The sequence below is a fragment of the Alligator sinensis genome, unplaced genomic scaffold (assembly GCF_000455745.1).
Source record: "Alligator sinensis unplaced genomic scaffold, ASM45574v1 scaffold77_2, whole genome shotgun sequence".
Taxonomy (NCBI): domain Eukaryota; kingdom Metazoa; phylum Chordata; order Crocodylia; family Alligatoridae; genus Alligator; species Alligator sinensis.
This window is the reverse complement of record NW_005842016.1, coordinates 2614972-2625311: the sequence shown is the minus strand read 5'-3', so window position 1 is coordinate 2625311 and position 10340 is coordinate 2614972.

The window sequence follows — 10340 nt, the reverse complement described above, 5'->3', positions numbered from 1 at the left end:
TCTTTCCCTTTTTTCTTTTTTTTTTGCCTTTTTTGGGGCTCCTCAGTATTGCTTCCTTAGGATGATCTAGGAAGTATTCCTAGCTTTTATTCATTTGTTATACTTCATCACCTACTGTTGAATTTAGAAATGGTCATGATGACATACCAACTGGGAGTTAAATTGGGTCATGGAGCTCATTAAAAAAAATATTTCATAATGGAAGGGATAATAGCTTTCTTCTCATAGTAGTGAAGACCTGTTTACACAGATACATACATATAAAATTAAATTGTAGATAATGTGTTCAGACTTCCTCAGACAAAAATCCTTAGTATGGCTATTCCAGATGACATGCTTAATTGCTGTAAACTCCAGAATCAATTATACAGTGGGGCCTGGTCATGCTTATGAAGTAAGGATCTATTGGCAATGGTGCCATTATTCTCTGTTACAGAAGCATATAAATTGTTAGTGTCTCCTGGTTGGAACTGAGATGAAATTGCCTTGCCAACTGGCAACTCTAATGTTATTTTCTTACATACAGTATGGCACAAAAGTAGCTTAGCATTGGAAAATGTGTGTGTGTGTGTGTGTGTGTGTGTGTGTGTGTGTGTGTGTGTGCGCGCGCAATAAAAAGAGAGTGCTGTGCCTTTTTGTCTCTACACCTGTATGTACACATAAGTAGGTATATGCGTGCACACAAGTATGTGATATGAGTATGCATATGCATGACTATTAGCATGTATGTATTTGTGTACATTTGAGTATACTGGTGTTCATTTAAATTTGAGTGCGTGTTCATGTCCAGATAGTGTGTTTATGAGTGACTGTTTGCATTTGTGTGTGCTCATGCAAGGATGTTGTGTCAATATGTGTACACAGCTGTCCCATTTCTTCAGGGAGAAAGTGTTTTATTCTGGTATTTTAAAGGTTTACCAGACTACTGTGTCGGTTGATGTACCTGTGGGGTATGCAAGATAAAATGTGCTAACACTGTTTTCTGTGGCAATGTTGGGTGGCTCTATTAATAGCAGCTTATTCAAGTCAGTCTTTCCAAGGATAAGCCTTTCAGATTGTCATCTTGTGCCAGGCTGCATGCTCTCCCTATTGAGCAACAATGCAGCTTGTAAGGGCTATATAGGTAAAGGACTGTGCCGCTCCTATTTTGTCCCAGGTTTTGACTCAGATCAATTATGACTGTGTGAAGAGGGACTGGCTGTAAACTAGATACTTTGAACAGGGAGAGAGATCACATGGGGAGAATGCCATTTCCGGAGCAGCTGTTTCTTTAAGATCAAGAGACCTGGTGAGGGATGACACGGTGCATGGAGAGAAAGGGGAGTGAACCATGGCTCCAAGGAAGAGAAGCCATGGAAAACTATTGGGACAGAGAAATCCCAGGAGCTGGTCCTGTGTGCTGGAGAATACATGACCGGAGGAGTGAGTCTGGAGTCCCTGGAAAAATAAGACGACTCTTAGATCGCTTGGTGGAGCACAGGAATGTCAACAGAAGCTGCGAGAAAAAAGGAGCTGCAGATGCTCATCAGGTTCAACAAAAGCTGTTTCTTTCTTTCTTTTTTGAGTTTCTGTCTGACATTGATTGGGGATGATTGTGCTCCAGGGGTGTTTGAAGGAAAACGGAGCCTGAGTCCCGGCTACTCCCACACCCTTATGGAAAAGAAGTGGGAGTGTCCTGAAGGACTTAGTGAGATAAGATCTCACTGAAAAACAAAAGGGGAGAAAGAAAGAGGCTGAAAGTAAAATATCCAGTCATGTTAAAATATATGGTTCTGTAGTTACTTTTACATAATTGTGTATTACTTAAGACAAGATTCAACAAAGTGTTTCTGAAGGGAAAATTAAAAGTATCTAAAACAGTTTGAAATAGCCACAGTCTGCCTGGTTGTGGTTGTAAGAAGAAAAAAATTAATAATAAAGAGAATTGTTCAACCCATATAAAACTTGGATTTATTTGATGATTTAAATCTTGGGTGTTGTCCGAAAGAGCCACAAGAGAGATTGCTACTGCAATAGTAACACCTCCCGACTGATAACATCAAAATTGATCAAGACGTGGCAGGAAAGAGTCAGAATATACTGCAGGAGTACCAAGACAGGGCATTCAGGGAGATAAGGGTAAAACTCAGACCCTCAAATATCAAGGGAAACCCCCACAGACTGCCTCAAATGAGACATCTGTTTACAGCCAGTATGTATCTATAGGTTTGTACATATGCATATGTATATATCTCATAGAGTCATAGAGAAGTAGAGCTGGAAGGGACCTCCAGAGGTCATCTAGTCCAAACCCCTGCCTGAGGCAGGTTAATCCCTATCCAAACCTTCCCATACAACTATAATCTATACTCTACATAAGACTATGAGCAACCCTGACACGACATAGACCAAACACCCTAATCTATCACAGGGAGTGCAGGGGAACCATGGCAGCCATTTTTCTGCTTCTGTAAAAGGTTGTCAATATATGCTCAAGAGGTCCCTGGTAGAGGGCCATGCTGCCCCCACAATCTGGAGAGCCACAGCCCCCCATGCAGGGCCCACAACTTTCCCCTGCAGCCGCAGTGGGAGTGGGGCTATCAGAGCCCGCTGCTGCCAGCCCCCACATGGTGTGGCGTGGCGCAGTACCAAGCAGCTTAGAGCCAGCACTGCCTGTACCATTCACTGGTATTACCAAGGGGCTGGTGCCACTTGTGGGGACCATGTGTCATGCTGAGCCGAGTCCTGCCAGCACTGTGGTGGCTTGCACTGCCAGGCCAGGCCAATTCTATGGCAGCAGGACCCAGCACAGTGTGCAGCATGCCAAGCTGGGTCCTGCTGCAATGGAACCAGCCCAGCTTGGCAGCGTGAGCTGTCCCAGTGTCAGCAGGACCTGGCTAGGTGTGACACACAGTTTCTGTGCTCCACACCCGGTCCTGCTGCCATGGAACCAGTCTAGTCTGGCAGTGCGAGTCACCCCAGTGCCAACAGGACATGGTTTGGCTCGGTGCGCTGTCCCTGCGTGCTGTGCAGGGTCCTGCCTCTGGCAGCAATGCTGCTTAACCCATGGTGCCTACGAGGAGGAGGTGCATGGCAGGACCTGGCCCAGCCTGGCTCACTAGCCTGGCTTTGCACCTGACTGGGAGGCACAGCTCTGGAAGGTGTAGCTCCTGTGCAAATGCATGCTAGCTGCATGGCCTGGGCCAGATTGGGTTGGGTTGGGCTAATGGGGCACATTTTTCATGAGGATCAGGCATGCTTTATGGAGGGACTTGAGCAAGGGCTATCACATGCCTGTCCCCCCAACCAGCCCCTGTGACACCAGTGGCAGCAGGCAAGTGGGGCTGTGCAGGGCTGTGGCTCTGCTGCAGTGACAGCAGGCGGTGACATGGCGCTGTGTGACCCAGGCTCTGTACATGCTGAATGGACTCGGCCCGGCTTGTCCAAGGCTGTGCACTAGCAGGCCGGGCCAGACCCATTCAGCATGTATGAAGCCTGGGTCACACAGTGCTGCATTGATGCTGGCTGTGCCTGCAGCATAGCCACAGTCACATTGCCTGCTGCTGCTGGCACTGCAGGGACCAGGTGGCAGGGCAGGTGTGTAGCAGCCCCCATTCAAGGCCCTCCATTAACCCACCCACATATGAGACCCCCCCACTGCTCCCCACACCCCTTGACATCCCCCTCCACTCCTCATAGCCCCCAACATCCCCCTCCACTCCTGACACTCCTCAACATCCCACACCACTCTCCATAGCCCCTGACACTCCCCAGCATCCCGTTGCCACTCCCCATAGCCCCCGAAAACCCTCTCCACTCCTTCCACTCCCCAGCATCCCCCCACCAATCCCCATAGCTCCCAACAACTCCCTCCACTCCTGACACCCCCTGACATCCCCCACCACTCTCCATAGCCCCCCAAATCCCTCTTCTACTCCTCACACGCACCCATGCCCACCCACACCCATAACCCCCTGCACCTCATGTCCCTAACATACCATTGACAGTGCCGGGGACAACAGGAGCACCACAGAGATGCTCTGTCCAGAAACCAGGTCCTCTCTCCAGGAGGACCAACTCCTGGGTTTCTTCCAGACAGGGTCTTGACCTGTGCCTTGACCCACTGTTCCGCGCACATTTTTTTTGATCCCTGGATAGCGAGGGGTCTAATTTTGCCCTTGTGCTGCAAATATGCAGTGCAGGGAACATTTTTTTGTTCCCGCACATGCACCTTGCAGCATCTCAAAGGGGTTTGAGATGCTGCAAGACACATGTGAGCGTTTGTCTGGATGTGCCCATAGTGAGCCTGTGGTCTACCAAGACTCCCAAGTCCTTTTCCATAGTGCTGCCATTGAGTCAGGTGTCCCCCATTTTGTATTTGTGTTTTTGATTATTCCTCTTGAGTGTTGGCTTAGAAATGGTATGTAAAGGTTTGCATTTTGGGAGTTGGCTTATAGGTATAGATATATGAGTTAAAATGGTTCAGGATGGGCAGCAGGGGTTAATTTACTTCTAAGAGTCTGGATCACACAGTCACATAGTTTTTCCCCAGCCATCAAAGCAGACAGGCTGTCTAACACAACAAGGCCAACAAGAACATGGAGTCTTAAAAACAGTCTGGGAACAAAGAAAGTATATATTACACTGCCCATAACACAAGATAAAGTGGCACCAATTAACAAGGCCCCAGATCAGGGAGGCCTAATTCCCAGTTTTGAGGAAAAGAACAAATTAGAAGAAAGCCCAGAAAGTGACATGAATGCGAGAACAACCAGCCAGTGATAACCATGGATGAAGAGTCATCAAGAGTCATTAGGAGGGAGAATAAAAAAGCAGAGACTTGAGAGTAACAAAGGGCCCCTCCCCATCCCTCCTCCTCGTCCCTGAAAGCATAGGTGACTGGTACCTCCTGAGTCGGGGGGGGCACTTGTGCCCCCAATAGACAGTCAGCGACTGGCAGGGGGGGGAACCCCTTGCGTCCTATCATGAAGGCCAGGGGGGAGGGTCCCCTGCGGCCGATCCTGCTGACCTGTAACTGGCAGCAGCACACCGCTGGCACTTCCAGCTGCACTGCTGGCACTTTTGGGTCAGCGGGATCAGCCACAGGGGGACCGCTTTTCCTGGTGCACTCCCTGGCCAGCACTCTTGGGGGGGCACTAGCTCTCGCATCTGCCCCCCTGCCTAGGAACACTGTTTTCAGGGGGTGCACCAGTGCTGTCAGGGGTGCACATGAACCCCCGTGCACTCCCTATGTGTTGCCACGGCCTGAGAGGGTCCCCATCTCTGTCCCTGGGGAAGGGTCCCCACGGCCACCATGGACAAAGGGAACACCATCAGTCTGTCTCATCCACCCCATTGGAGGAGGGGTGTGGGCCTCGGCATCTCACCTCCAAACTGTTGACATCTGACACCTAAGAAAGATCTTCAGTGGAGACTGCATCCTGGTCAGATGTACTTTGACTCTGATGACAGCCCTAGGATTTGTTAGATATATAGAATTGTTTGATTGTTTGTATTGCTTCTTTTTTGTTATCACTGTGTATCAATAAATTTGCCTATAATTGAATGGAGAGGTCATGGTTGGTGCGAGGTTGGGTCTCCCCCCGGAGCAAGGCCTCTGGGTCCTAAATCCAGAGACAGCACTGAGGTGTACAACTTTGCATTTGTCTGCATTGAACTTCATTCTGTTAGCTCTACCCCTGTCTGTTAGCTCTTTCCAATCTGTCAAGATCTTTCTGAATTGAGTTCACATCCTCCAATGTGTTTAGAGTCTTTCCTAGTTTCATGTCATCCACAAGCTTGCTCAAAAAGCTTTCTATGCCAGCATCAACATCAGTAATAAGCTTGTTAAACAGAACTGGACCCAGGACAGAACCCTGTGTGACTCTACTTGAAACCTCCTGCCACTCTGACATGGACAGGTTAAAAATTACCCTTTACTTGAGGCTATTGAACCAGATATCCATCCAGCCTATAGTAGTTCTATCCAGCCCACATTTCCCAAATTTGTTTATGATTGGGTCATGTGGGACCTTGTCAAAAGCCTTGCTGAAGTCCAGATACACTATATCCACAGCATTCCCTCAATCCACACAAGTAGTTACTTTGTCAAAGGAGGAGATCAGATTTGTTTGACACAATTTATTTTTCATAAATTCATGCTGGCTTCCTGCAATGACACAATTCTCCTCCAGATCCTTCCAAATGGCCTTCCTTAGGATTTGCTTCAGTAATTTCCTAGGTATTAAGGTGAGGCTAACTGGTTTTTAGTTTCCTGGTTCTTCCTTCTTGCCTTTGTTTTCTAAAGAGGGGCACTACATTGGCCCTTTTCTAGTTCTCTGGTTCCTGGCCCATCTTCCATGATTTCATAGACATTTTTAGACATTAGACATTAGGGCTGGAAGGGACCTCGGAAGATCATCGAGTCCAGCCCCCTGCCCAAAGGGCAGGAAGTCAGCTGGGGTCATAGGATCCCAGCAAGATAAGCATCCAGTTTCATCTTGAAGGTGTTCAATGAAGGTGGTTCAAGTGCCGTCACACCTTAATACCTAGGAAATTACTGAAGCAAATCCTAAGGAAGGCCATTTGGAAGGATCTGGAGGAGAAATGTGTAATTGCAGGAAGCCAGCATGAATTTATGAAAGATAAATTGTGTCAAACAAATCTGATCTCCTCCTTTGACAAAGTTGATGAATTCATGAATATCATTGCCAAGGGGTCTGAGGTGTCCTCTGCCCACACCTTCAGGACCCTGGGAGGAAGCTCATCCAGGCTTTCCAACTTTAATTCATTCAGATCCAACAAGAGCTATCTGGCTATCTCTTTTGTTACCCTGTCTCCCTCAGGCTTGTTAACAATTATTAAATTATTTTACATATTAAATACATATTTAGTAAATGTTTATGTCAATGTAATGTGTTTTATATAAAAATATAAAAGGGTCAAACCTCTTTTCAAACTTGAAGCCCCACCCCTTAACAAGTACTCTCCCCCCCACCCCGCATGGTTATTTTGGTCTCCATGTATGTAGGAACAGGAAATCCCACCCCTAACCCCTGACCTTTGCCATTAGTAGTTCCCCTGGAAGCACCCCTTTTGAAGGGGATGTCTCCATCTTGAAAATCATTTTGAAACAGGAAGCAGAAAGTCCCTCCCTGTTCACATGCTCCCTGCCCCTGATAGCCCCACCCACATGACCTCAAAACCTGCCCCTCACCTCCATATTGGCCACCATGTTGATGGACATAGTTTTCCAGAATCCCCTGCCATCACGTGGTCTGTGAGCCAGAAGATCCACCCACATGATGCTAAAACCTGCTCCCCCTTGCCACCATGTTGGCCACCTGTTGACAGCCATGTTGGTGGATATCTTAGTCCCAAAAGCAGCTGTCCAATCCATGATCCATTTCCCAGAAGTTCCACCCACTTGAGCCCCAAATCCCTCACTGCCATTTTGGCTGCCACATGATGCCCAAAATGTTGGTTCCATAAGCCCATGCCTAATCACATGATCATGAAATCTCACTGAATCTCACACTGAAATCTCTGCCAGCATGACCTCTTAGTGCTATGTTGGCAGCCATGTTTGTGACCATCTTGACTACCATTTTGGTCCCAGAAGCCTCTGCCCCTGCCATATGATCCATGACATCAGAAGGTCCACTGCTTGACTGGGAAACACTGTCCCCACAAAAGGGCCAGTCATCGTACCATATGCTTCAATGCAAGGGCCCCCAAATCCTGTACCCCTATGCCCTGAGAAACAGGCACAACCTATCAGATAGCAGAGGATTGTGACCCATTTAAGAAATTGCCCACCACCCTCAGCCAATCATCATGGGTTTCAGGGGTTTCTGACCTCCACAGAAGCAGTGCTGAAAGAATCAGAGCAAGTATAGGGATTGGACATAGATTGGAAGCCCCGGACTGGTGATTTTCAAAAACTTTTTGGAAAACCCTCAAAAGATGACCATGTGTTTTCTATGACCATTCTAATGGAGACAGAAGCACCTATGGATTCTTACAATACACCTGTAAGACTCTTCATTCCTCTTCATTCACCAAGGCTTGCCAGACACCTTCTGAGAAAACAAAGTACTATAGTGACAGTTCTGAAGAGGGGGGGATTAAGGGGAGTAGCCCCCTAACCCAAAAGATGCCTGAGATGCCTGAACCTGGGAAGGACACCTGAACAAGCATGCATCAGGCTGGTGAGCCTAATGCCCAAGACTCCTAGAGCAGACACTGAAGACTCGGAAGAAGAGAGGTGACTTTTTCTAGACCCTGAGTAGAAGATGTCTACAATGGAGAGGGGACACTGATAAGAGGATTGAACCATTGATGTAGGTACCTTAGAATGTTTGGTGATAGGGCTGGTTGGACAATGGTAGGGATGGGAATTAGTTATGAGCTAATGACTTAAAACTTGTCCTAAAGCCCTTAGCAAATTGTCATGGATGTCAGGGTCTTCAGGGATTTTCAGGGACTTCCCCAAGACCAGCACTGAACCAACTGGAGGAAGTACAGGGGTGGAACCTAGACTGGTAGCCCCAAGATAGTGGTGGGGTTTTGTAGGAATGCTATGGATGAGATGTGGATGGTTGAGAGAGATTCTCAGGCTCTAAAAGAGGCCCTGGAGCTATGACATAAATCCAGCATCAAAACTGTCAGTGTGAAAGCACAGAGTTGTTGGAAAATCTGAAAAGAAGGAACTCTGTTGAGGTAAATAATCAAGACTTTCTCTTTTGGGGGTAGCTTTCTATTATAATTTGGGCATCTTGTACATGTGACAGAGTTTAATCCTCATTAAATTAAATAGGTTTATTAACATTAAAATAACTTGTTTTAAATTGACGCATCATTGTTTACAGGTGACAGCCTTTAAATTGAATTAAACTCAGAGTGTAATTCACAGTAAATTACAGATGGGGGAGCCACATAATAACCCACCCCATTGATGTCTTTGGTACTCAATTACAGCAGGAGGTGCTGGCAAACCAGTAATCCCCTCACTCCAAAATGCAATCCCCTGAAGCTGTAGCTGCCAGCAGGGTGCTCAATGCCCAAAAAAAAAGCACAGCACATCCAGAATGAACAGTATAATATTGAAACCTTTATTTGTTGCCTGAAAGTATTATTGGCACATTATTAGGGTATAAAAATATAAATAGAATTAAAATTATAAAATAATATTATTGCAAATTTGCTGTATATATATATATAAAAAAAAACTGTATAAGAATATAAATTTACCTGTTCTGCCTCATTTCCAAAATGAATAAATAAATAACTACAAATAATTATATAAATAAATAAATAAATAAAAGTAGCAAACCTGCAGAAACAACATAAAAAACCTTTCCTTAACTCTATTCTACCTAGTCTATATTTTACCCTATTCCTATCCTATATTCTACTATATTCAATATTCTCTATTCTATCACTAATCTATTATTCTATTCTATTCTATTTCCATTTCCATTTATATTCAGTTATTATGTATCATTTTACTTTTCAACTGTCTCTATTCTTGTCTTGACAATTGTCCTCTCTCTTCTTCAACTCATGTCTTCTGAGAGTTCTGAAGGGGAAGAAACAAGATGAGGTTTGGCCCATACTCCCAAAAGCAACTTCTTTGCCTCCCCTATACAGGCTACAAAATATCCCAGGGGATATTTAAGAATTATATCTTTCCTTACCTAAATATGCAACATGTGGACAGGTTTGGCATGCTGCATTCACCATTCATGGGGTTACTGGAAGGCAATAATAAGAAAAACTCAAGTTACCCCTCAAAATTAGTATGCTAATATGTGCCAAAGCACACCCCCTCAATTGCAAACTTACCATTTGTTCCACCTGTTGCTGGAGCTCTTCAGACAGTGCATGGGGGTGGTTGGGGGAGCATCACTAGTAGTGGTGGTGGTGCTGGCACCAGCACCACCACTGCATATGGCCAGTACACAGTTAACACAGTGGGGTAGGTGTGTCTCTGGCCCTCCATCTTCTTTTCTTTGTGAGTGAACTACATTTCCTAGCAGCCCCTGGCCACATGGCTGGGTTTCCATGGAAACCCCACCAACATCTGCACTGTGATAGCGTGGCCCCAGAGGTTTCCATGGAGAATGAACCAGATGTGCTGGCATGGTGCACAGTTGTGCATGCAGCTATGTGCAACTTTGGGGTGGCTTGGCCTCTCCTTAGCACTGGCACTGCTTTCAGGGTGCATGGCATGGCACAGAGCTGTACCACAGCTGGCCTGGCATCTTGCAGCAGTGACAGCATGGTCTGTAGCTGGGGCAGAGCTGTGAAGACTGCCATGGTCCAAGTCACACTATCACTGTCACAGGATGCTAGGCCAT